At 38.8% G+C, this 26,268-nt stretch overlaps 1 long non-coding RNA gene across 2 annotated transcripts in view; it reads right to left on the bottom strand.

The window, feature by feature from the left end:
* Nucleotides 1-21,215, bottom strand: part of LOC116419760 — a 127,987-nt gene extending 106,772 nt beyond the window's left edge. For both annotated transcript variants that reach the window (XR_004230058.1, XR_004230057.1), the window contains exons 1-2: nt 20,946-21,215; nt 20,438-20,579 (exon numbers count right to left, since the gene is read on the bottom strand). This is a non-coding gene — a long non-coding RNA (uncharacterized LOC116419760). The remainder of the gene's footprint in view (nt 1-20,437; nt 20,580-20,945) is intronic.
* Nucleotides 21,216-26,268: the final 5,053 nt, after the last annotated feature.

Raw genomic sequence — 26,268 nt, 5'->3', positions numbered from 1 at the left:
ACAGGTTAATTTTTGGCTCTTTAACCTAATTTTATTATGTTGGTTAAATCACTCAACTTCATTGAGCCTCAGTTTCCTTCCCTATCTAACCATCAGGAAGAACTCTTGAATAAGAGTTCTCTAATTCCAAGCTCATACATACATGAATTACTAGTCTCTTCTTTGGAGTAGGACATGAATGCAACACACTGCGTGAAACCAATTTCTCAAAGCCATTTGTAGTAGATTTTCATTCCCAGAAAAGGCAATTGTCTATGATTACAGCCTAGGGAATAGTTGGGATTCTATTACCTCCCTTTGCCTCACTTTCTGATTTCCCTTCTTCTTCCTTTTTTTTTTTTTTTCTATCCTCAGTTTTTATTGAGGAACAAAAAGATCTTCCATCACCTAACTCTAAGAGAACAAACTATTTTTCTTTTGTTTTAATATCTAAGTTCTATAGACAATAAATCGAAATATTTCAGAGTAAAAGAAATGAGTAAATAAAAGATAGCAATATAATTATTAATAAATAAATACCCTTTTCCTTATATATATACAATGAATACAACAATATAAGGGAAATTAAAAACAGCTAAACAACTGAAACTGAATGCTGTCAAATGATAATGAACAAGTTTAGCCCCAAGAAGAAATATATTAAGATACCTCTTTTCGTTTCTTTACAGAAGTGAGAGAACGGACTTAGAGATATTGCATATAAAAATATAGAACACCAAATCTGATATGTTGCTTACTTTCCTAGAACTTTTTTCTTTATTTCTTTATACTTTATTATATAAAATGGCTTTTGGGAAGTATGAATAATGAGTAAATAAAAGACAGCAATAGAATTTTTAATAAATAAATACACTTTCCCTTATAATTTCCCCTAGCTGTCACCCCTATATCAGTTTGGCTTTATGGTTATGAAATTTTATATGAAAGAAAAACATTTACTGGGCATTTACTATAGGCCAACCACTGAGTTAAATACTTGGTATACTAATATAAAAGTTCAATAGTCCTTGACTTCAAGAAACATAAATTCTAATTAGGAGAGATAACATAGGAAGGGATAGTCATAGAGGCAAGTCAGAGAGGAGTAGATTGATTGATTCTTTCTAGAAACAATGGTAATATTGATTTGATTATGGTGCCATAATTGGCAAAGAAATGCCATAGTATAATACAAAGCATGGCTGGAATGGACTAGAAATAGTTAACTATGTTAGGCAGTCATCAATCAGAAATGTGAGTCTCAGGGTGGGAATTCTCAAATTTAAAGAGTAAAGTCCCCAAGGGAATAGTCTCTGAGTCTGAGGGTCCAGAATCAGGGTAGCAGGCAAGACATTATTAAAGCAAAGAAATGATAAATAACCAAGGAGTGGTTTGAAATTCTGGCTCCCTGGACCTGCAGCCAGTAAGGAAGACAACAGGTTCCTCTCCAATTTAATTTTCTTCGCAAGAGAAGAGAAGCAAGAGTTGAATGATTGGACAGTAATTGGTGGATTTCTCACCTACTGGGGGAAATGAAGTTATTACCTACTTGTCATTTGGCTCACCAGCCTACTCCACGTTCTCCACTGGCAGCAGACATTTGTGACCAGTCAGTATCATTTGCCATGTCACTACCTGGGACTGCCCAGATCATCTGCAGGGGTCCTCAAACTATGGCCCGCGGCCAGATTCGGCAGCTGAGGACGATTATCCCCCTTACCCAGGGCTATGAAGTTTCTTTATTTAAAGGCCCACTTTATTTTGTTTTTACTATAGTCCAGCCCTCCAACAGTCTGAGGGACAGTGAACTGGCCCCCTATTTAAAAAGTTTGAGGACCTTTGATCTAAGGGATAAACTTAACCACTTCTATTTGACATAGTTTCTGTGCTGTGTCTTCTTCTTTGTCTCCTAGAACCTCTATGGCCTTTCTTCTTTGTGAAAGTCCTCTCTGATTCAACATCACGGATATTGGAAAAGGCTAAAATGTTGACTTGGCCACAATGATCATTTCTGGCCACAATGATCATTTCTTGCCCCTATGTCTCCAAGAAAATGATGCTGAGGCTGATGCAAAGGATAATACCATTGGCACTATTTCTTGAAAGCTCTCATGAATGTCAAATGGCTCACTCATTTGAAGTACCATGCAACGAAAAGTTTCTATTATGAAAATCCAGTTTCTAATCTATATTTCTAAGATTGTCTCCCCATTCTACATGGGAAAATATTATTTGTACATTGGATTTTCCCCCCAGCCTGCCACAGTGATCCTGGGAGTCTAATCAATCAGATAAGTTAATTTCTGCAAACATGTTAGCCCCAGAATATCTCACTCTTCACAGATAACAATGTCTCCTTTTTGGGTGACAAAGAGCAAAAATTAAGAATTTTTGGCATCGTATTAGACTGATTGGCCAGGAGGGAGGCCCTTCAATGCTCTGCAAACCACCTTTCAAAGGCACCTGGCTAGTTTACCCATGTTTAAGGCCAGGCAAAGCCATGAGTGGTGATCATCCCAGGAAGCTGTGACTGCAGGGTCCTTATCTGAGCCAAGATCTCTTTTAGATAGAGCTCATAGTCCTTCTGAAGTGGCTTGCTACCAAAAGGAAGAACTACAATCATATTTTGAGGTAAAAGCTAAAGGCTATTTATTCTACTACCTTTCATTTCATTGGTGAAAAAAAGAGCCTCAGAACAGTCACACAGGTAATCTGAATCTGAATCTGGTAGATCTCCAGCCTACAAAGTCATTGCTCCATTTACAGTACCATTCTGCTTAGAGATGGATGGAAGTTACAGGAAGGCAGATTTTAGATTGCAAAATAAGGAAACCATCTGGAATACCTATAAATGTCTAAAAGTGGAAAAGAGGTATTGTATTTCTCAACATGGAGGTCTTCAAGATGAGCTCAGATGGACACTTGTTCAAGATTCAGTTTTATAGGCTCTACTATATATCTCCTATTTGCCACTAATTTTTTAATTGAGATTTATGATTCAGGTACTGGGTAGAAGAGAGAATTTCTAAGATTTCTTTCAATATTGAGATTCTGTGAGGGCAAACTATAGTTTAGTGATAGTGAAATAACTACATATTTCTTCTTTATAGAGAATGATTAAATCAGAAGGAAGAACACATATCAATAACAAGAGCAGATCTTTTTTGTCCTTTTACTGAGAGGGAGTAAAGTCATTTCAACAGACATTTATTAAGTGCCTGCTATGGGCAAAATGTCTTACTAGGTTTATATAGAATATCGAAACTGACCCTGTTTCTGTTGCACTAGACAAATTAAAGAAAAAAAAATATAATGGAATCATATTACTGTGGGAAGGGAAGGGAATAAACATTTATTTATACATACACACACACACAAATATATATATATATATATATATATATATATATATATATATATATATATGTATAGGGGATGTTTGTGGATGAGTGTTTTTGTTGGTGTACGGTACCTACTATATGCCAGTCACTATTCTAAGAAATTTTTATAAATATTGTCTCATTTGATTCTTACAACAATCTGATTTGTGGACCCTATTATTGTTTCAATTTTGTGGTTGAGGAAATTGAGACAAAAACAGTTTACGTGACTTGGCCAGGGTCAAACAGACTGTAAATATTTAAGGCCAGATTTGAATTGAGCTCTTCCCGATTCCCATCCCAGAACTCTTTCTATTGTGCCTACTTTTAACTTCTATTCAACTATAACTGGGGTGGGAAGATGGGAAGAGACACACACAGAGGAAGAGAGGCAAAGACACCGAGACAAAGAGATAGAGAGGAAAAGACAGAGATGTACACAGAGAAACAGAGACAGAGACAAAGGAGACAGAGACAAAGAGGCAAAGACAGAAATAATGAGAGAGACAAAGAGAGATAGAGAGCACATAGAGACACAGAGAGAAACAAAGAGAGACAAAGAGAGAGATAAAGACATGTCTCAATTTCCAGGTGCCTCTTACAGTGCAGTCATGAGACTGCATCTTGACACAAGTATGATTCTAGAAGCTGCTCTTTGCCATACCCACAAACAATTTTTTACTTCTACTAGTAACTAATGAGAGGAGCAGCCTTAGGGGATCTTCCTTGCAGTTTTGGTCACCCGGACCCCTAAAGAATTCCATCTGATTTTTTTGTGCTGTAGGGGAATCCTTTTTCATCTTATAATAGAGAAAAAAGAAAGTGTCAAGTGGTAATATGAGCACCCTTATATCATCACATCTTGGTGTATGTGCTTTCAAGGACATTTCTCTCTCTAATCATCAGTTTTTCTTCCAGCTGAGTATTTACTTGTTTTTGTTTCTTCTGAAGAGACATCTTGCTTTCCACACTATCCAGAGCAATAGCTTAGACTAAGTGTCATAAAAAAGTTGAATTTATATTCAATTGTTTCCTTAGCAACCATTTCAACTCCATATATCCTTTGTGGTAAAGACTGCTTTTCTTTAAAGAAGCTCCTTTCCAACCAGTGCTATTTAAGTAATGTAAATTTTATTTCATGGGGGCATTTAAGGACTCTCAAAGGTCATATTGGATTTTAGCTATACTTGATTTCCATGTCTTATGTTCGACCCCAATCCAATGAAACATATTGATCAGCATTACATTGCTAGCATGGCAAACACAATCACAAAATGAGAATCAACAAACCATAGAACATCAGAGCTGAAAAACCCTTGGAGATCACCAGACTGGATTCCCCCTCTGTAGAAGAATAACTGGAGAGGGGACGAGATTGAACTCAGTGAAGGATGTTAAAAACGAAAGGAATCTTAGCATATGAGATGTGGGAGAGAAGAGCTTGGAAGAATGTCTGAGGTCACCACATCTGGCCAAGCCCTGAGAAGAAACTCCTTTTATAATATCCTGACCTGCAGAGGCTGAGCTCCCAGGGGTTCCCTCTGAGAATGGGCTTTCTGGGGCACTGCAATCAGAGATTGTCCGTTAGCATTACCTCTCCCAGATGGGCCAGGTACCATGACCCATCTGGGAGTGGTTGGCTTGCTCCCCTCCTTTGTGTTCTGTGCAGTTGGATAAAGAGAGGGTACAGATATTAAACACCTTCCTGCTTCCAGTTTAGAGCAGAGGAGAAAGCTGCCTCTAGATCTCGGTTCGTTCCTGACTTTTACTCTTATAACATTCTTGACCTTGGACAGCTCCTCATCTTGAACTTCCATTTCCTTATCTGTAAAATAATGACATTGAACCGGATGATCTCAAAGGGTCTCTTTTCGTTTTAAAATCCAGTAGTCTCAGGATCTTTGCTGTTTCTCTTGAAAGAAATGTTGTAATTATTGGCTTCTAATAGAATGTTTTCGAGCAGAAATCCAAGTTCATTCCCAAGTAGAACTTAAAATTTAATGACCACGGCTGCTTAATTTGGTCTCTCCAATAGCTATGAATTTTCAGGGGATTTTATTCAAACAAACCATTGCTGCCTTTGTCCTATTGGAAGAGGGAGATTTGCATTGTTGGAAAGTATTCCAGAAAGAGATCTGAGTTCAAGCTTTGGTTATATGAGTCTGAACAAGTTACTCTCTTTGACTCAATTTTTCCATCTCTAAAAATGGGGGCAATAATATCTGCATTACCTGCCCCACGAGGTTGTTATGAGGGAAATATTGCACCTAGTCTCTAGATACTAAAACTTAAGTTCTCTCTCAAATTCAAAAGCTTGTTGATGGCAGGGTGCTTCTGCTCTGGTCACCCCTCCAAGCTACCATACATTGCTTGTATTTTCTATTTGATTCACCTGCCAGTCTCCATCGCTCGCTGCTATAATGACATCACATGCCGCAAAATAATGAAATGTACCTGAGTGAGAAATGTTCCCATTCCAAAAAACACCTACAGTTCTCAGATGTCTGAAGGAACCTTGTAAAGGTGATGGAAATCCTGGCAGGGAGAAGGACAGAGGGGTTGGCAAAGGTGATTGTGCTAAATCTGGGGGGCCTCCTCTAACACACCTGAAGCTTCCTTTCTCATCTTCATTCCATGGCTTCAGGGATCATCATCTCCCCCAAAATTACCACCCCAAACTATTTCCCTTTGAGCCTTAGGTCTTTCTCTGTTGAATAAGATTTGCCATAATTAAGATCTATTTCTTTGTGCATAACCAGGTTGTCTGATCTCCTCTGACTTAACCCCACTCCAACATATACACACAAGACAAATAAATGACCTGAGGTATCACCAAAACTATATGTGAAATTTACTATCTGAGAGACCTTGGACTGCTGACAACTTCTGAGCCTCAGCTTTCCTATGTGTAAAATGGAAATAATAAGGCCCCACAATCCCTCTATTATAAATTGATTATGAAACTATAAATGCTTCAAAGGACCTAGAATTTCAGTTATTTACAAATAACTGAATGGTACAGACTGCAACTGAACTGCACTGTCTCATCCTCTGTGATTTTTATCCTTAAAGCACTTATAAATGTGATTTTTATTTTGTTTATTTTGACTGTGAGCTCATCGAACAAGGATTGGAACCTCCTCTTTTCTCTACATCTGTTTATAATATTATATAGCATTTAATTAATCATAGGAGAGGTTACCTGTCCATTAGCTGTGGAAATCTACTTCAGATACTAACCAAAGCCTGCCATGTTGATTCCATTTAACTTGATTATGACAATTATTAACTTTCATCAGTTCCCTCAAACAACAGTTTTGTGAACTCAGTCTCATTTTGCTTTGCTGAATGGAGGCAGGGAGCTACTGGAAAACTGGTTACTTCAGTCATTTGTATCTTCAATAAGTATGCCCCCAGGGTCACTTTGAGAATCACAGATGATTCTCAAAAATGTTCATTTTTTTGGCTCTTTTCACAAACAGAATGGCCCAAATCGGACCATGCAGCTGCTTATATGGGTATTTCTCCAATATGGGGTCCCCAGCTGAAAAATACTGCCAATGTCACGTGACCAGAACAGAATAATATAAAACTCTTGCCTTCCTCATCCTGGACATTTCACTCTTTTAATGTAGAGGAACACTGGGTTTTTTAGCTGCCATTTAATGCCATCAACATATTCTGAACTTAAAACAAACAAATGATATCTAGCATTCCTCACCTATTTTACCTTTGTAAAGTTGATTTTTTGGAACCCAATGCATCATATTTATTCCTATTAGTTATGATTAAATTAGACTGAATTTTTATTCCATTTTATCCATCATTTTAGCCTGTTGAGATGTTTGAATGTGTTCTTTGGCATTCAATGAGCTATGTTTATTAGCCTTGCATTATTTGAAAATTCAGCACTTAAGTTATCCATGCTTTTATCCAAGTCATTCATAAAGACTGAGCAGCAATAGGTCAGTAATAGATTTCTGGGATAGCCTTTCAGAAACCACCTTCCAAGCTGACATGGACCGTTAGGGAGTAATCTTTCAGTCTCTTCATTTAACCAGTTCCAAATCTATCAGCACTTAAAAATCATTTTATCTATATATTTCCATCTTTTATGCACAGGCAACATGAGAAACTCAATTAAATGATTTGCTTAAATTTATGTATTTTATGGTTCCTGCATTCCTCTTGATTTTCCTATTTAGTTATCATATTAAAAATTTGAGGGATGACCTGTTTCTGATGAACTTATAATAGCTTTTAGTAGTCTCTGTTTACATTTCTAAATGCTCAAAAACCACAAACTCGATTGATGTTTATTGGAGAAGTTTAATATTATGATAGCGATGGGCTGATTAGCCAACTAGAGACATGGGATGCAGAGATCCTTATGGATATTGAATGTGTCATTCTAACATTTATCTCTAATTCAGTATGGTAGATATAATCTTAGCAATACTTTGAGTACTTAAGAGTACCTCTGAAGAGAACATATCAGGTCAATAAGACACATACCCACTATGTGTCAAGCACTGTGTTAAGTCCTTAGGAAACAAAGAAAGGCAAAACAGTCCTGTTCTCAAACTCTAAAGGGAAGACAACATGCAAACAAGTATGTACAAGCAAGATATATATGTATATACCTATATCTATATCCATATCTATCTATCTATCTATAGAGATGAGTTAGAATTAATCTAAGGGGCAAAATATTGGTTTAAAAGGGAACAAAAATATTTCCTGGGAAAGATGAAGTTTTAACTGAGATGTGAAGGAAGCCAAGAGAGGAAGATGAGGAGTGAGAAAATTCCAGGCAATCAAAATGCATGCAGATGGTAGATGGAGTAGCTTTTGTGAGAAATAACAAAATGCTCTATCATTGGGTCACAGAACATGTGGGGGATGTAAAGTATAAGAACAATGAAAAGGGTGAAAGGAACTAAGTTATGAAGGGATTTAAAAGCCAAATACATTTGGTTCTTGAAAGTAAGAGGAAAGCACTAGGGATATAATGATGGTTTGTTCAGATGTGGATTGTAGGAACCTGATAGCTGAATGAAGGATGGATTGCATGGAGAGAGTCTTAGGCAGGGATACCAACTAGAAGCTTCTGAACTTTGACTTCCTTGGAAACATCAAACCAGGCAGCATCCCTACACCTCTGGGCTGTGTCTTCCTCAGCTACCAGTGGTGGAAAATAGGGAAGAAGGATACCTGTCCAAGGCCAGAGATCCCCCCAAAGTATGCGTCTTACACATGCCTTGCTGTGCCTATGGCTCTGTAGCAATAAAATCCTGCTCTTAAAGATAAAATGTCCAAAAATCATTTCTGGTAATGAGTTAGCTTTCCCCATAGAGTTGCTATTGGAATTCTTTCAAGCATGTGGCATTTCCTGAAATTTCCAGAGGGGGAAAAAGGAGGATGGGAAAATAACAGGAGGATGGATTACAATGGAAATTTCCCTCAGCAAGGCTGAGATATAAAAGGCTACATCAAGTATACTTATCTAAAAGAAAGTGAAATGTCTTCAAACAAGCCTTTCAGATGCTAATATTCTGAGAGCAAAGAAGGATTTGAAGAAGAAAAATAACAACTGTTGCTGTTGCTTTTTTCCTCCCCAACACATGCCTGAACTTTGTTCCGCTCCCTATATTCCCTGTAACCCTGACCTGGTCCTGTATACAGAAGTGGCGGAAATTTGCTGACAGGTGGGGTGGCCAGTTATTTCAAAACCCTTCTTCTGTCTTCTTCTATTGCTTCCTCTTCCTTACTCCCTTCACCCCTTTCTTGCAAAAAAGTAATACTGTGGGTGAATATTTATTTCCAAAAGAAAACAGACTTTTAAGTCAAAATTGGTCCTTTAAAATTGATTTTATGTAACTCCCAGAGTGTGGAAATTCCCTCCACTGATGGCAGTGGATAGCTCATCTGTAGCAAACAATTTTAGAGTAAGCCAGGGACTGAGAGGGTCCCTTAGTGACTTGTTCAGGGGCCCTCAGGTAGATGTGTAAGAGAAATCATTTAAATCTGGCTTTTTCTGACTCATGATTGGTAATCTACTCACTACTCCATGGGAAGACTACTACCTGCTTTAACAATGAGTTAATTGTAAATAATAAATAATACGAGCTTCAGTTTTCTCATCTACAAAATGGGAATAATAATACCTTCACGCCCTGCCTTGTGGAGTGAAAATAAAACTTGGCATCACTATTGTGCTATATAATTGTGACCTTTTACTTGTATTATTCCACTCTTCCAATATTCCAATATGCCAAAGGGTTTGTCAACCCATAAATATGGTTACTTTCTCTGATGATGTAGATTATCCATCTTTTATGGCATCTCCTCTTGTGCTTTTCTTATACATGTCTTTACAGAAAACTAGCTATCACCAGGTATATTCCAACATGCTAGATATATTCCTCTTTTTCCCATGTCATTGCAGAAATACTGACAACAATTAACCATTAATGGTATCCCCAGCTGTCATAAAGTATTTAATGCTCATAGTGAACTGAAATGGGTTAATTAAATTAGAATTCAAGACAAAGAAGAGGGAAAAAGGGAATATCTTTTCTGAATTGAAACAGCAGCAAGAACAACAATCAAAAAGCCTAAACTCATGAAGGAACTAAACAGTTTGGAACAGAACTGAGGATAGTTTCCACATGTAATGCCGATGGTCTTGAAGTCGTGCGATAAAAACAAGAACATGCCCAACAACAATAACAAAAATTGGCTCCTGACTGAGCTGAGACCCCACTGAGCTCCTTAGTTTAAGCAATGGGTAAGCTAAGCCAACAGTGACTATAGGAAGCAGGAAAGAGAAAATCCTACATTGTCAACAAGTGAAGTTGTCCCTGAAAGAAAAGACCGTTCCTTTCTAAAACAAAGGAAATGAGATGGGCACAGCTGGGGAGGTGTGCAATTACTGAATCCTAGAGCTAGTGGCAGGGGAAACTTGGCCATCATTTAGAACATCTCATAGATGAGGAAGCAGGGACAGGGGTAAAGTAAAGTATCCATGGTGATAGAAGGCTCTGAATGCATGTTCTGTGACTCCAGAACTGACCCTAGATCCGAAGAAGAAAGGGGATGGGAATTTGAACAATTCAACTGGGATCCTGGAAAGGATTTTTAAACTAGAGGCCATAAGATAGATCTTTGATGATTAAGGTCTTTTTTTTTATCTACTCTAATGTCCAATTAACTGCTTGTTTTTAAGTATTCTCAGCTTCTAAAACAAACAAGAATCAATCAGAATGATCCCTTATGGGGAACTGTCATATCAAGCTGCAACCCTGGGAAAATCATTCAGTTCTGTTTGCCTCAGTTTCTTCAGCTATAAAATGGGCTAGAGAAGGAAACAGCAAATCCCTCCATTATCTTTGTCAAGAAAACCTAAAATGGGGAGTAGGAGATTTAGGACATGACTGAAATGACTGAACAACGAAAGGTGGAGGGTGGGCTCAGAACCTGAATTCTGGACTCAGTTCAGGTTCTGCCTTAGTCACAACCCGGCTGCATGATCCTCTTAGTGCCCGTGGCCACTCTCCAATACTGTAACTTGCAAGAGAGGCACTGAACTGCCATGGGTAAAAATTTCCCATTGGAAAATTCCCTCTATCCCGTGAAGTTCCAGATCCAATTCTTATCTCTATTTTTACTAAAGATGAAAGAAATAAAGATGAACTTTGCCTCCTTCACCATTTTCCTACTGATGCCAGAAAGGAAGAGGCTATTTATTGTGAATTTCAGAGTGGAATTGATTCCAAGTCAATTTGAAATATGATTTTAAGTTATATGAACCTACCTATTTATTCACTTTTATGGACTCGATTGATAGAAAATGCAATCCAAAATTATTGGGATTAGAGGCTGGAAGCAGTATAATCATTGCTTTTTTGTTGTAGTTATTAAAGCTGGGAGATAAATTATCTACAAATTTAATCTTAGAATCAGAAAGTCATGAGTTCAACTCACATAATGCCTGTGGCTATAACTGTCTTGCCAGTTACTTGACAACTCAATAATTCAAGCCATTTTCTAGACCTAGAAGCTGCAGAGCAGGTAATGATTTCAGTTGATAAAGGGGGTATTTTCATTAAATAGGCCCTATAACAAACATTTTTGAATTAATCTCCCCCTACTCCCCAGCATGCATTTCCAGTATCTGCTCTTCTGGAACAGGGGCCCAAGCGGGTCCAACAGCTCGAAACTTTAGAATGGGTTCTGGAGCCTGGCAAACGGTGGCCACTATCTCAATCTTTGAGAGTGACTTTAAGTTTATTTCCTTCATAGTGGGAAGACAGGGCCAGATCTCAGGGTGAGAATTCAGAACCAGAGAACACATTAAGCTGGAGGTACCGGCACTGGGATCCGGACAAGCTGCGTTGGAGATGCTGTAGCTCAGCAGCACACCTGAGAAGGGGGACTGCCACCAAGGCTAGACCTGCGACACTTTTATTCAGACAGTTCAGGACATTACCACAGTGAATTAACTTGGAATCTGTAGAGAACATCCTTTGGGAACACACATTTTGATAGAGGTGGATCTCATTCTATTGCACTTTGGTTTATTGCTCTTTGGAGATAATGCATTTTTTATAATAAATTGAAGATCTGTGGCAATCCTACCTTGAACAAGCCACTGAGTCATATTTTGATAGTAACATTTCACATTTTTCCTTGTTATTATAATTGTCATGATGATCCATGATCAACTGCTCTTTGATGTTACCATTGTAAATGTTTGGGGGCTCCATGAACCTTACTCAAACAAAATGGCAAACTTAATCGATAAACGTTGTGTGTGTTCTGACTGTTCCACTAACTGGCCATCTCTCTCCCTCCCCTCCAGCCTCCCTATTCCCTGAGACACAACAGTATTGAAATTAGGCTAATTAATAACTCTACAATGGCTTCTAAATATTCAGATGAAAGGAACAGCCCATCAATTTGGCAAACTTCGTCACTGTCCTAATTTAAGAAATCATCACAGTCACCCAAACCTTAACTATCATCCTCATTGATCAGTCAGCAGCCATCAACATAGAAACCAGAGCCTCCACCAGCAAAAAGATTGTCTCCCTTAAGCCTCAAAAGATCTTTTGCATTTTTCAAAAAATGAAATATTTTTAAAATTAAGATTTGCATATATTTTAGACACAATACTATTATGCACTTAAAAGACTACAGTGTAGTGTAAACATAATGTTTACATGCACTGAGAAGGCAAAAAATTCATGTTGCTTGTTTTATTGTGAAATTCTCTGGAACTGACTCCTCCATATCTCTGAGCTACCCCCATATTATGAAGGTATCTGATTTCATTGATCTGAATACTTGCTCCAACGGGACAATTGAAATCCATCTTGGACTGCCATCATGTGCAGCTCTTATCCATGTCCTAGCAAAAATCCTCCCCCCATAAGGGGCACTTCCCCTAGATCTCTTGATAATAGAATATACAGACTGTCCATCACTTAACTCTCCCTTATTCTTGCCAAGTGACTGGCCCATGTTTCTTTCTGGCCATACATTCTTTGTCATGCTCTCAATGCAATTTTTTTGGATCAAGTATTGTAACCTGCCAATTCCCCATCGTTCACCACTCCCGTGGGCAATTTGCAATACGAATTCTTCAGAGACTGACGTACCATCTCTCAAAGCCCTACAGCCAAATTTCTGCCCTTTAGAGAAAAAAATGGACCTTTAAAAAAATGAGGCATGGGAGCCCTTAAAAGCGTTATGGAATTTTCCTTCTTCCTATTCAATTATTCATTCATTGAGTCAGTCAACTAATAAGCATTTATTAAGAGCCTACTATATGCCAAAAATTGTGTCAAGTATCCAGGAAACAATAAAAAAAATACAACAAAAACATTCCTACTGAAAGGATTTTACATTCTAATGAGCAACAAAAGAAACAAATATGATTTCACATTTAAGGAATACATAAATATTTAATATAGGTATATATAAAATCCTTTCTATATATATACACACACACACATTTTGTATGTATATACATATCACATATGCATATATTAAACAGGAATGGTTTAATACATTGCATTTATTTATATATAGATATGTATATGTGCATATATAAAAGCATATTTATATGAGTATATATGGATATATTAATATGTAGATACAGATATGGCTATATATTTGCTCATTTATATGTATTGATTCACATCATATGCATTTACACATATATAAACATATACCTAAGAAATACAAAGGGATAATATATTTAAAGAAAATCAAAATGGATAAGTCCAATGTATTTGGTGGGGAGGACACTAAGCAATTGATGGAATTGTCCATTTGTAACACCTAAGTCTTTGTACTTCTGAAAGAATATGGATTGTCCATTAACTGTAGATCCTAGTCTGCTCAGTTAACAGGCTACATTCATTTGCTTTCACTCCTATGTGGGTGATTAGGACAAACCCTTTTATGTAGTTCAGGATTGCATTGAAAGACGGCCAATCAGTTCAATGTTGCATGCAAACAAAATCTCAACATTTATAGAGAACTCTTTCATTTAGATTCTTCCCAGATCATACGCCATACTGCATCTTTGAGGAACATACATTTTCTTGTGTTATTACACAGTTGAAGCTGGTATCATTTCCCATCTCACAACCCAGTGGAATTTTTTCAGCTGTAAAATGATGAGGCTGCTCTTGGTGAGTACAGATATCTTTTCCTGCTCTACAGTCTATGATGCTATAAAAAAATCATCTGTATTCCTCCAATGATAGCACCTGAAACAGCTGGACAACAACTACCTGCAAGCTTCACTGACCACTTTCCTTCTAGCAGCCCTATGGAGGAGGCAGTCCAAGACCTCTTTTTCTTGTTTGGAAATGGGGGACACAGAGAGGGCACATTGTTGGTCCTTGCTGGTACTTATGGCAAGGAGAACTTGAATCCTAGAACTCTAACTGAATCACCAAATTCTCTTGAAGCCCCCAGACCATTCCAGAGAACTTCAGACCCTCCGTACAACTTCGGCAGATATTCTGCAATAGCACTGCACCTCTTGTGCCCAAGAAGCCGGACCTACGCCATCAGTGCCTTTCACAGCTCCTGCTCTCGCTGTCCAGGGCCCAGTCTGCAGCCGCAGGGCCGTTGTCCCCCTCGCAATGGTGGGTGCCATTCACTTGGCTTCCACTACAGCTTAGCTCTTTTTTCTTGCATGACATTTTCTCAAGGAGATCAGCACTGATCCAGGATACTATGAATATGCCTGGGTATTTAGAGGCATAAGCAGCTTTTTAAAGCCTTATGAAATAAAAGCTTTTCTGGGAAAAATGCTGCTTAAAAAGGAATTTGACCCTAGAATTTGTCGGATTTTGACCCTAGTCCTGATCCATTTTGAGGCTAACTCTATGGGTACCTTAAATTGTCTCCTATGCCAAAGATTCACTGACCCCTATCTCTTTGCAGTTTGTTGTGAATAACTGAAGCAGGGGAGAGTGATGAGGTAACTGGGGGTGGGGGGGAGGAGAGACAGAGCAGGGTATTTGGAGAAGTTTCAGCATCTTTTTTTTTTAATCTGGCAACTGCAGACCATACCAAATTGAGCCAGTCGTGAGCATCCTCAGCGACCCAGCAAGTCGGGATGTGGGACTGTGATACTTTGGCCCCGGGCCAATGAGAAAGACCAACAAATGGCAACAGTCACCAAGGAGGTGGCCATCAGGTTCATGGTTATAAAACAGCACCAGTAGCCAGAGACTGTTGGGTTTAGATTGGCTAACTCTGCTTCTATTGAGGAAAAAGACAGGCCCTCAGGGATTATATGAATAAGAATGGAGAACAGTCTTGGATAATCCTGTTTGCCATGGTAACAGATTTCAAGGCTCCTAACAGGACTGTGGAAGTGTTTCTGGATCCCAGAGAGTTTGGTAGCCTGCCCATGGTTTGCATCTCATGTCTATGTTCTCCAGGGAGAGGGTTTTTAGGGGAATTCCTGTACTTTTTTCCTGGCATTGGGGAACTCCATAATCATACAAATCAGCATGGAAAATCCCAATTACAGGAAGAGTTGACTAGTAGGGGTTGCCACGTACTTGAAGGGCCCATATCTAGATTTTCCCCTTCTTAGAACAGGGATTCTGAACTTATACTAAAAATATTTTGTTAACCATATTTCAATATAATTGGATTCTTTATGTCTTATTTTGTGCATTTTGAAATATTACACTGAGAAGATACTCATAATTTTCACCATCCTGATAAAGGGACCCTTGACCAAAAAAAAAAAAAAAAAGTTTAAGAACTTCTACCTTAGAATTTTGTCCCGAAGGAAGAAGCCTAGCCTCTGGGAACTCCAATCATACAACAGAGAAGCATTGTAAACAAGTTTACCAAATTTGTCTTTTCTCCTCATTTTGTCTTTGTCTCTTCAGAGAGAAAATATAGTTGCTAATAATGAACATTGAACATTTATCCCCGTGTCTGACATCTTTGTGACATCATTCTGATTTGTATTAAAGCAGGCAAGTTTCCAGTGGGGAATTAATACTTCCATTCATTTATATTTGTATTTTTGACAGCTAACCATGCATCTGGAAAGACAATTAAGCTGCCCAAAATCTACAGTTTATCAGACCCTCGGATACTAAGAGCTTTATTTAGAAACAAATATTTATAAATTTATAAAGAGCTTTGAGGCTTGCAAAGCACTTTATGAAGATCTCATTTTATTCTTAAAACAATTCTGGGAGGGAAATGTTAATATTAACTCTTATTTTAGAGGTGAGGAACCTGAGGCAGCCAAAGGTTTAGGTCACTTCCTTAGAATCACCCAGCAAGGAAACGTCTAAAGTCAGATTTGAACTTGTCTGCACTTCTGGTACTTTGTTCACTGTGCCATCTCACTGCCTGAAACCTAAATGGAAAACTGTAATGAAGACTTAATTAATAATTGATTCTGGAGGCAGCTTTGTGTACAAGCACAGAACAGGTGATATATGGATACAGGGAAATGGAAAGGTCCCAGTTCCCCAGTCTTTCCTATAGACAGTACGTTAAGTGGAGTAACAGAATAAGACACAAAAGACAAACTTGGACCAATGCACTCTATTGGTCCTGCTGGTTGTCAGGCCGTTGGAGCGCTAATGAATGGGGGAAACTACTGGACTGAAGAGTCGGATGTTCTAACTGAGGGTGAGGCTTTTTGAAACCTTTGTCAAGGACACAATCTCTTTGGGTCCTTTGGAGAACGGATGTGAGGGAGACCGAGCCCTTTTTGGGGCTGCTCACTCCCCTTTGGCATCTCCCTCTTCTTTCCTTCCTTCCTTCCTTTCTTTCTATTAGTCCCTGAAAGGGAAAGTATCATGTGGATTAGGCACTTTCACCAGGGGAAACTTGTCTGCTCTTGGAGGATGAGAGAAAGTGGTTCATCTGGAAAGGAGAGAGAAAAGACCTGGGCGTAGGGTAAAGGAAGCTTGGGAAAGAGCCAGTTGGGAATTTCCTTACAGGAGGGAGAGAGAGAGAAAGAAGAGAGAGAGAGACAGAGCGAGGAGAGGAGAGGGAGGGAGGAAGAGAGAGGAAGAGAGAGAGAGAGAGAGAGAGAGAGAGAGAGAGAGAGAGAGAGAGAAGGAACCACTTTTGTGTGTGTGTGGAGTGGGGGAGGCAGGGACACCACGATATCTATAACACACCAGAAACAATTTGCAGGCGTCTAACAATTTACAGGCTCCACGGGCAGTTTCCAGGTGTTCCCTCTTGCCTCCACAGAACACACTGTCTTCATGAAAACCACCCAAGGTTCTCCATCCCTGCTTGGATGATCATTCTAGCTTTGGGGTGGTGAAGCGCCAAAGGGAAGAAAAGCTGCCAAGGGCTACAGCGTGCCACGCAGATGTTGTGGGGAGCTCTGGACCCGGTGCCCAGAGACTCCCGAAGTTCTGCCCTGTTTCCCTGCTTTCCAGGAGCCTGCAGAGATGAGGAAAGCTTCCATCCTGGAAGAAGAGAGTCGGAATGTACTTGGAAAATGGTTGCTGAGAATTGTACTTTTCCCCCAGTATCGGAAATAGCATTAGTTGTGGAGTCAGAGCAACACACGTCTCTTGTGTTATGTAGGACTTTAGATGAGCCATTCACCCTTCTTGCCCACAGGGTCCCCAACTGTAAGATTAGGCGGTAGGACCAGGCGACCTTTGAGGTCTCATCCACCTAGGACCTAGGACCCTGTGATTCTGTTGCCATTCAATACTTTGGTGAATGCTGTTGCTGTTTGCCTACCTTTCTGTTAGCATGCTACTGTGTAGATCCAAGCTGAATTTAGAGTTTCCAGGTTCCCGGTGAGGGGGAGGGCATGTTTACCAGGAAATATCCTGCCCCCTACTCCCTACATGCATGCAACAAATATATGCGAATCCCTGTGGGGCCAGTGTTTCCTGGCCCACTGTCAACACATTTTTATTTACTTTGGTTAATCATATATCCCCTGCCCTCTCCAAATGTCATAGAAAATGGTGAAAATCATATCCAGGTGATAAAAATGGAGAAGAAAAATCGACAGTTTGGTCACAAATTCCTTTTGTAGGCTTCTTGGCACTTGCCATGTGTTGGGCTCAGTAAATTCTTGTAAAATTGAATTAGAGAAATAAGGCTAAATTGGGCTTAAGTGAGCCCTTAATGTATATCTGCCAACCAGCCGATTGTAAAGAAAAAAACATCTCTGCCTGTGGAGATCGAAGAATTTCTCAGAGGTCTGAGGCTTGGCTTTACTAGCTCTGTAAGGTTGAATAAGTCACTAAATCTCCATCTCTTTCTGGGTGATTGTGCCTTCCCTGACTCATAGGTTTGCTGTGAGAAGCAAGGGAGATAATCCATCTACTTTGTAACTGCTCTCTTCATTGAAATAATTTACAAAGTAATGAATTACAAAGTAATGATTTGAAATGATCTCTGAGTTTCAAAGATGTAGAACTCGTTCTCTAATTGATAAGTGGTCAAAGGATATGAACAATCTTCAGATAATTAAATTAAAGCCATTCAGAGTCATATTAAAAATACTTTAAATCACTATTGAATAGAGAAATGCAAGTTAAAACAACTATGAGGTACCATTTCACACCTTTCAGATTGGCTAAAATGACAGGAAAAGATAATGATAAATGTTGGAGGGGATGAGGGAAAACTGGGACACTGATACATTGTTGGTGGAGCTGTGAACTGATTCAACCATTCTGGAGAACAATCTGGAATTATGCCCAAAGGGCTATCAAACTGTGCACACCCTTTGACCTAGCAGTGCCATTAGTGAGTCTGTATCCCAAGGAAAACATAGAATGAAAAGGACCCACATGTGCAAAAATGTTTGTAGCAGTTCTTTTTTTGTGATAGCAAAGAATTGGAAAATGAGTAGATGCTCATCAACTAGGGAGTGGCTGAACAAGTTGTGGTATATGAAGGTGATGGAATATTATTGTTCTATAAAAACAATGAACAAGCTGCTTTTATAAAGGCTGGAAAGATTGACATGAACTGATGTTGAACGAAACAAGCAGAACCAGGAATACATTATACACAATAACAGGGACACAGTGTGATGATCAACTATGAAAGACTTGGTTCTTCTCAGCGATTCAGTGATTCAAGGCCATCCCAATAGATTTTGGACAATAAATGCCATCTGCACCCAGAGAAAGGACGTAAAGTTGTAAATCAACACACACATGCTATGCTCACTTCTTTTTTCTGTTTTTTTTTTTAACTCTCTTATGGTTTTTCCCTTTTACTCTGATTTTTCTCTCCCAACATGATTCATAAAGTAAAGTGTATTTAAATAAATAAATTTAATAGAAAAATTAAAAAACCCCAAAGATTTAGAACTAAAAAGATCCTTAGAAGGCACCTAGATCAATTGCTTCATTTTATATTTAGCAGTCTTTTGGGTTACCCTCCCACCCCCAACTCACAAGTTGAGTCTAGCCCAAATTCAATTTATTTTATGAGAAACAATTTCCCAAACTATGGCTTACAAGCGCCCACCAAAGTGTTCACCTTTCAATAATTAGACAAGATGATTAGCTCAAAGATAAGACATTTGCCAGAATAGTAAAGGTTTATTTCCCCTCCATTAACTAAAGGCACCTTATCCCACAAATACATACCAGCAATATAAGGTGAAAGTATGACAGGTTGAGTTATATCCCTAACACTGCAAAGTTGCTGATATCTTCCCATAATGTTCCCTCAAACTGATCGTCATCAGACAAGACATCTCTGATAGGGGTTTTTGTCTTCTGTGATTATTGGGCTAGGTCTCCACAGATTCCATTGGTCTATAAAACTCATTAGGTCTACTCTTAGCTCAGTGCATTTCTCGGCTATGCCATTTTCTGAGAATGGGATTCCCCTCCTACAACCATGTTTCCTTTCTTTGAGTCTTTGTCACCACAGAACATTGGGGACCAGAAAGCAATACACCAGAAATCCATTTTCAGGATCTATGAAGGACTATGTCTCTGCTTCCATCAAAACAATTACCAATGGGAAAAGTCCCCTCTTTCCTTTTTTGTACCCTAAAGAAAGTACAAGAGGCAAATACATAAGATCTAACAGTGCTTTCAAGAACTGAGTTTCCATTCAACTTACTTGACCAGAATTGGTTTTCCCAATAAAAAATATTAAGTCTCTTCTGCTGACCCACATTAATGAATAGGTAAAGAAGAGGTCCTAGTGCAAGTTTTGCAAAAGCTCAGACAAATTTGCTGACCTTTTATATGCAAGTGGGTCATTCAAAGTCTGATGCCCTATAACTTCATCAACGCATTAGGGAATATGATCATGTTTCCATTGATCAAAGGGTCCCCTCCCTAAATTCAATCGAGGAAACTGAGATTCAGTGATGTTAACAACTTGTTCAGTATAACACAGATAATAAGGTACACAACCAGGATTCAAAATAATTCAAATTAATTCAAAATTAAAAAATAATATACTAGGCTCCAACTCTAGCCCCATAGTGTGCTGAAAGATTTCTTCTCTCCAAACTTGTGAGAATCAATGAATGAATAAAAAAGCACTTATTAAATGCTTACCATAGCATGGAGTCAATCTCTCCACTAAGCTGGGAATCGAGCTTGGAGTTTGATCGAATGTCTAAAGCACCAAGGTCACCCACTGCATCTCAGGCCATTGTTGATGGTCTTGACTTTTGTCCTGCACTGGACTTCAATGATTCTGGAAGAGAGAGTGAGCCTGATGACTTTCTATGGTTCTGCCTCACTTAAATCCAATGATCACAAGTCAAGACGTCATCTATCATGTCATGATGTCTTTGGGACTTGGAAAATTAAGGACAAAATCAATAAAGAAATAAGTACAAAATGAGCTGCCTACAGTCCCACAGAAACTCAATGGGAGACCAGAGATTTAAACTCATGTCTTTTGACTACAAATCCAAAACCATAATTCTATTTCTGCTGAAAGTCTTTCAGATCCCAGTCCAAAAGTTTCCTGGGAAATCTGGCCCAGAAGAAATGCTGACCAGAGCTTGGGAACTCGACTAAAGACTCCTGAACTGATAGCATTTTATATTCCTCTCACCTATGGTATTTTATGATTTCATTCATGTGGACAGCTCCCAGGGAAGATCTTCCTCTCCAAATGTAACTGCATCTCCTGAATCTCATGTGGCTTCGTGATTCAGTCTAGGTCACAATGGGTGCCCAAGGTAAGATTTAAAGCCAGGATCACCCAACTCTTGGGAGTGCTCTCCATCCACTAGTCTATACTGTCTCTTGGGTTAAAAACTCATTTTAATTTGTATTCCATTCTTCTGTGTAAATGACTTCTCTCCCTACTATACTTGTAAACTCTGAGAGCTCTGACCCTCTCTTTTTCACTTTTTAGTCTTCTCAGCACATGACTTTATACAAATGTGGTTATGATTGCATAATAAGTGTTTGTTGAATGAATAAATGTCATTATGAGTAAATTAGAGCTGTCAGCTTATTCAACAAGCATATGAATGTTATCTGAAATAGATTACAAAAAATACAAAGATTCTGCTTTAGAGCATTCTGTAGTCTAGTATGGAACTTCTCCCTCTTCCTTTTATCCCACCCCTTTGTCTCTATGTCTCTGTCTCCTTCTCTTTCTATATATCTTTATGTCTCTCTCTTCTCTCTGTGTATGTCTTCTTTATGTCTCTGTCTGTCTCTGTTTCTCTATCATAAACACACATACACACACACGTGTAAAATATAAATAACAAATAAAGCAAGGCAGGCTTTTTGCATTATCCATTTTGGTCAAGGTTTCTAGCTGAATTATCAAAGAGAAGTAAAAAGAGTTTAGAAAAAGAAGGATTCAGTAGAAAGGCTGTAGAGAGATGGAGGAGAAGAATAATAAAGGGAAGCTTCCCTTCAGAGCTCTCCCTGGAGCACATGGACATGGTGTTGCATGTTAGGGGAAAAGGACTCCCTTGTTTCTGAAGGATGAATGGTGGCTTAGAAAGCCATCCTTTGGGAAGGAAGTTACTTTACAAAACTGGTTGAGTAAAATAAAAACAATGTAGGGTATGTGTGTGTGTTTATAATAAATTGATAGATTCTATATTCAACCTTTACCAAAGTCTGAGTTAGGACTATCTCTACTTTCTACCAAAAAACACTCCAATTATTTTCGGTGACTTCTCTTCTCCTTTGAAATTATCCAGTAGGATTTCACTGAGAGAGCAGGGGTAGATTTGTTGTGTTTGGATCCAGATGGCAAAACAAGGGGAATTGGAGATAATTTACAAAGAAGTTCATTTAAGCTCCAGGTCAGAAAAAACTTCTGAACAAACTGAACTGCCAAATGAAGAAACGGACCACCTGAAGGGAAACTGATTGAGCTTTAGAAAGTATGATTAAAGAAAACTCAGAGACCTGCAAGAGCCAGGTCTCTTGGAAACCAAGAAGGGACATTTTCAAGAAGAAAGAAATAATCAACAATGCCAAGTGCAGCAGCGAGGGGAAGAAAATGAGAAAGTACAACAACAATATTGGATTCAGTTCCAGAGAGAAGACTGGGAAGTTCCAAATGTCATTTGGGGAAAGTTCAGAGACAAATGCATAGTGACAACACGAAAACTTATCTTTTAAGAAACAAGTCTCCAACACAGGAAAGAAAGAGGATGGGATCATCCCATGGAGAATTTTGCTAAAATGAGACAATCTGAGAGTTTCTGAAAGTAGAAGCTACTTGGAGAGAGATAGAAGGGAGAGGAAGGAGAAGCAGGTGACTAAGAAGTCACTTAGAATATATCAAAATGCTTTGAAATAACATGATTTAGTAGTTCCTTCTCACTCATTCTCCCTTCTCTCCTTCTTTCCTTTCCCATTTCTAATAAAAATAAGATTCCCCCTTGATGTAGATGACTTAAAAACTAAAAAAATGTTTGGGGGAGATAGAAGTAAGGAATGACGATTTTAGTTTTTCTGTGAAAAAATTTCAAATTCAAATACAGAAAACTTCATCAAGAACTTACTAGTCAAGGCACTTTGGGTTATGTGTAACAGATACACAAGAGATCTGTGATATTGCCAGCATAGGAAAGTCCTGGAATGGTCAATCCTCCCATCAATGCTGGTTGCAACTCATCTGTGCTTGGGAATTAAATCCTGTGATTGTTGCCTATATGATGTTGGACACATCTACGCTATTCTGTCTCTAAGTTTTCTTTGGTTTAAAATCTACAGATCTCTGAGCTGACTGAAGCACACACTCAGGAAGTCACTGTTAGAAGCAGGATTTGTAGCCATGTCTTCTGGATTTTAAGCACCGCCTCCTATCCATTATGCTGCCTTCTGGCTTTGTAACAGGATTTAGTATGCAGGCAGTGAATGCTAAACGCATTTATTTTATCTTCTCAATAGCCAAGAGATTTAGGTGCTATCCTTGTCCCCACTGTACAGATAAGGAAACTAAGGCAGGTAGAGGTTAAGTGACCTGACCAGAGTCAGTGACAGAGGCCAAATTTGAACGGTGAGCTTCCTAACTGAAGACCTAGCACTCCGCCCCTTGTGGCACCTAGCTGCCCAGGAGGGCAGCAAGCAGGGAGGCGAGGCATTTCTGCAAATGGTCTCAGTCTAAAAGCAAATATAATTTTCTTAGCGAGAAACAAAGCAAGTGCTAGGAGAGCTCTGAGACAGGAAAGAAGGATCCATTTCAATTACACATCTCTGCCTGTGTCTCAATGAACCAGAACTCTGCCAAGCAGAATTATTAATAGGAATGATAAGAAAAGGTAGGAGACTGGCAGTGAGTCATGGAGCCTTTTAGGAAACCAAACAGAGACTTTAGGGAACTCATATTTCATAGCCGTGTCTCGTGGTTTGCCAGTAATTCTCAGTCCATTTAAAATTATTTTCATAAGCTTTACTTCTCTACAATCTCTAAAAAGTTCCTCTTCCCTTTGTCTAACATCCTTATTGCAATTGATTTATGTCGGGCCAAATTAGGCTGAGTTGGCAAATGGATGAGGCAGCGGGGCATCTGTAAGCGACCCTGGGCAAAGTCAAGTGTCCCGTGCTGGATCTGGCAAGTCTGTTGCTAATGGAATACTTAAAAACTGGACTACCATTAGTTGGGAACTAGGTAGGGGGGCTATTAAATTCCCTCTTACCTGTCCATTACGTAGACCACTGGAAGCACTTGTCCAGTGTGTTAAGCAAATGACTGTTCTGAAAGGAGAGGGATGACATAGGAGAACCTCAGCAGTCCTAGCCAGCTTATTTGTTTTTATGGGAGGCAGAGGGATTTAATCCATAGTGATGGCCCTGGACTAGGATGGCTCGGGCTGGGTTCCTGCCTCGACACTAGCTGTGTGACCTTGATCAAGTAAGCATTTATTCAGTGTCTACTATGTTCCAGGCACTGGGAATAAATAGAAAGACAAAATAATAATAATAATCTACCTAAACAAAAGCATATACATGTATGCATGTGTGATATATATTTGCATATATAATATGTATATGCATGTGTAAATATATATCAATTAAAAATTACATTTGCCCTAAAATATCACATTTGATGGGGAAGAAACTGTGTAATGTGTGCACATGTTTATGTAACAAATACATTCATGCACATGTTATACAAAGTAGGATATCTTCTTAAAATATAAACCAAATACATACAGAGATAAACTTTGGACACAAAGAAAACTTACCAAGCGTTTGGGCTATTTCATAGTGGGATGCACTGTCTCTGCAGGTAGATGGATTCCCTGGCACTGGAGAGTCAATAAGCCCTTTGAGGGCAGGGGCCATTTTTCATCGAATATCCACGTTGGCATCTGGCTCGCATAGGCACTCGACTGGACAGACGATATTTGTTGAATTTGACTGGATCTTTAAATGGAGGCCTTGGGCCATTTGTTAAGGCAATGAGAGGGGGCTGTACTTCAGGTATATATTATCAGAGATAATCTTATAAACCTTACCTAAAGCTCTATTAGCTCTGAAATTCTGTGGTAAACAGGGATTTTACTGCTTAGGACCTACTGCTGTGGACAGCTAGATTGGAGCAATGGATAGAACATCCTTCCTTGCGTCTGGAAAATCTGAGTTAAAATCCAAACACTTACTAGCTGTGTGACCACGGGCAAGTCACATCACCCTGCTTGCCTCAGTTTCCTTGCTTGTAAAATGAGCTGGAGATGGAAATGGCAAATCACTTCAGTAACTTTACTAAGAAAACTCCAAATAGGGTCATGAAAGAACAGACTGAAGATGAGTTCTGACTGAAATAGCTGAATAACTACAAACTACATTTTATACATACAATAATTAATAAGATAATAACACAATGTAACATACATTTGATACTAAGAGCAATAGTTAGCATTTTATAAACACTTATAGGCTTACAATGGACTTTACATACATTCTTCTTATTTGATCCTCACAACAACACTGTGAGGTAAGTGTTATTATTATACTTATTTTACATATAAGGAAACTATAACTGAAAGTGGTAGACTTGCCCTGCCCACACAAGTATCTGAGGCAGGATTTGAACCCAGTTCTTCCTCAGCCCAACAGTCTATCCAATATACCACCCAACAGCCTGCTTAAATGTAAAAAACTAAACAAAAGAAGACGTTATTTACACAAAACAAAAACAAAGGTTACCATCTTTAATTTCTCTGTGCATCCTTCTCAGGTAAAACAGGCACAATGCTATTACTTGGGACCTATTTGACAGGGAAAGAAATTTAAAACTCTCTGTCAGAATTTTAGTTCTACCATTAACTAGTTACAAGATTCTGGGCAAGTCATTTTACATTCCTGCATCACTTTCCTCATTTGGCAAATGATATCACTAATACCTATACTATTTATTTCACACAGCTGTAAAAAGATAAGATGTGGTCTCTGGAAGACCTTTAAAAACTTGGAAGCCATTCCTTCTTTCCTTCTTCCCTTCCTCCCTCCTTTTCTTCTTCTCTTCCTTCCTTCCTCCCTCCCTTTCTTCCTTCCTTCCTTCTTTCTTTCCATCCTTCCTTCCTCCCTCTTTTTCTTCCTCCCTCCCTCCCTCCCTTCCTTCCATCCATCCTTCCTTCCTCCTTTCCTTCCTTCCCTCCCTCTCTCTCCTTATCTCTTTATTTCTTTCTTTTATTTTTCCTTCTATACCCCTCTCTTTACCTTCCTTATTATTTATGAATCTATCTGTATATCTTTTGTTTGTTTATGGATATGGTTTTAATGTGAAATGCAATGAAGTTGGTGTCTCCTCTTTCCTTCTTGTTTCTTGTGGAAATTGGCTTACACTGTTCTGAACTGATGGAATAGTTAAACAATGATCAGATTCTTAAAATCATCTATGGAATGCTTTTCATGTCGTCATCCTTGTATTTTAACCATTTTATAACTCTTTG

This window comes from Sarcophilus harrisii, chromosome 6 (genome assembly GCF_902635505.1).
Source record: "Sarcophilus harrisii chromosome 6, mSarHar1.11, whole genome shotgun sequence".
Classification (NCBI taxonomy): Eukaryota; Metazoa; Chordata; class Mammalia; order Dasyuromorphia; family Dasyuridae; genus Sarcophilus; species Sarcophilus harrisii.
The sequence above is the reverse complement of the archived record's forward strand: the minus strand, read 5'-3'. Positions and strand labels throughout refer to the sequence as shown.